Below are 2,500 nucleotides of genomic sequence, written 5' to 3'. Positions count from 1 at the left end.
CTAGCGGTATGCGTTTATCGAAGGCTGGCCTCGTTTATTAGAAAAAAAAGAAAAAAAAAAAAAAGAAAAATAAGAAAAGAAAAATGTGATCCAGGGAGTAGGAGTTTGGAGCTGAATGTACGAGGCTGGACCCCAGGTGTTGAGCCCTGTGCGGAAACCAAATCAAGTCGACACTGTCACCTGGGACGTGACTCGCGATTTTTTACACCCGCTGGCGACCCTCCGATACGTTCTCCTATGTATATATATACCTACATTTATCGTATCCTCTCGCTCTCTCCGTCCCTATATTATACCCTTCTTCTCTCTTATACTCCGTGAACCTACGTAAGGTCCACAGCATACAAGATCATCCCATCGAAAAATTCCAAGCCCTCTTTCCCTGTCCTCTTCCTATCTCGTTCGCTCTTTCTCTCCGAGCACCGTCGTATCCAATAGCAACAACGAAGGGAGAAGGGACGAGGATTCTCTTAAGCATCGTCTTCCGCTTTCTCGCTCTTCCAAACCTTTCTCGATATCGAGAATCATCCTGAACGCGAACAATGGCCGCGAAGTATAATGCCCCTTTACGATCTCCGCTTCCTCCTTGATCGTGCATCGTCTGTCTATCCTTTTCGGGGTGATTCTTCGAATAACAATCGAGAAAAGCGACGGATAATCGTGTACTCATTCGCATGCTGGAGAGAAAGAGAGAGAAAGAGAGAATATATTTTTTCCTACCGTTTCCTTGGCCCAGCCGACGATCGCACATGATAAAAGATAAAGAAGAAAAAGGAAGAAAAGAAAAAAAGAACAAGGATAAAAAAGAAAAGAGAAAAGCAAAATCAAAAGTTGGTGTGTATAGCTCCGTCGACCACAATCGAGAACTATACATACGGATAGACGTGCATATTGTGTATATATATGTATATATACATATATATATATATATACGACATTAAAATATATGCATATAGTTTTACATTTTAAATTTCAAAAGAATATATATGTATATATTCCTCGGTGTATATATATAAATATATACATGTATGTCTATCATTATATGACATTAGGTATTATTCAATATCAATATATAACACCAATTATATGAGCTGTATCATTGTCAGTGTGTGCAGTGCGCTTCTGGTCGCTATATACCTATTCATATAAAAATAAGTTGCGTCATGCCGTACATGTACGCGCGCGCGTCTATGTGTGTATGTATGTATTTTATATCATCATTTTATAATACGTGTGTACATATATATATGTGCGCGCGTGTGTATATGTATATATATATATATATATATATATATATATATATATATTATATTTTGTCGTGCGAATAAGACGAATATAAAGGTACGAGAGGCATGATCACGAGATAATAAGAACGAATGAGATCTTATCTTCCACTTGAGATGCGATCTCCTCGATCTTCGATACTTCGATTCAACCTCAAGTACGCCTTGTAACGTCGATTTTTTCGATCGCTTTCAAGCTTTCGCTTGATATACGCTTTTGTGCAGCTTCTTCTTTTATTTCTCAAGTTTTTTTTTTTTTTTATTTCATCGAAAGATTGCGTGCGCCATCCCCGCGTTCCACCGTCAGAACGGACTTCCTCGAAAATCTGTGCCCTTCCTTTTAAACGATCTCGATAACCGTTCAGACCGAACGTCTCTTCGAGATTTCCCGTGTATCATGAAAGTTTTCTTATTTTTCGTTCCTTATCTTATACCTTCATTCTTTGCTCTACGAAATTTATTCGAATAAATCCATGTTATCGATGAGTACAATGAATCCGGTATATCCACAGAGTTGCAAGTTCAGACTTTATATCGTCACGAAATGAATTCCACGCAAGATGCACAGATCCACGTTAATAAATACGAGTTAGGATAAAAGCGTTTGTATCGTCGATTCGATAAAAATACATAACAATGTGCAACCGAGTAAGAACAAAAGGAATAGCTCGAGGAAAGATTTACCGCTTTCGCCGGTCATTAATTACGTTTCGTGTCGTTTCACGGACAAGCATGAACTCTCAAAGATATACCGTGGAAGGAGCGTTTCCAACTTTGCGGACTTTTTCCAAGTTTCTTCGGTAAAGAGAAAAGGATATCGACTAAAACGTCAAGAGGACGCAGCTTTGCAATTATCGTAAAGCATAATGCGATACACGAGCGTAGCGCGTCATCGCATGGCCTGCAGTGCGCCTGGAGTAACGCCAAACGGAATGAACGAGTAACTTACGACGTCGACGACGACAACGACGACGATGACGACGACGACGACGACGACGACGACGACGACGACGACGACGACGACGACGACGACGACGACGATGCTTATGTGGCTGCTAATCCAAGAGCCATCGATGCCTTCCACTTTTGTGTTCGTCGACACTCTGACTATCTAGAGAATTGACCTATTATACAAATATATAATTATACCAGTCAACTGGATATAACGTTATTAATTAACTTATTAAGTATTTGATAGTTGACAACAAAGTCATTTC

At 39.7% G+C, this 2,500-nt stretch overlaps 1 protein-coding gene across 14 annotated transcripts in view; it reads left to right on the top strand.

The window, feature by feature from the left end:
• Rdl (Resistant to dieldrin) overlaps positions 1 to 2,500 on the top strand; it is a 52,565-nt gene that overhangs the window by 34,679 nt on the left and 15,386 nt on the right. The window lies entirely within an intron of this gene.

Source organism: Vespa mandarinia, chromosome 14 (assembly GCF_050613455.1).
Source record: "Vespa mandarinia isolate Hongniang chromosome 14, ASM5061345v1, whole genome shotgun sequence".
Taxonomy (NCBI): domain Eukaryota; kingdom Metazoa; phylum Arthropoda; class Insecta; order Hymenoptera; family Vespidae; genus Vespa; species Vespa mandarinia.
The sequence above is the reverse complement of the archived record's forward strand: the minus strand, read 5'-3'. Positions and strand labels throughout refer to the sequence as shown.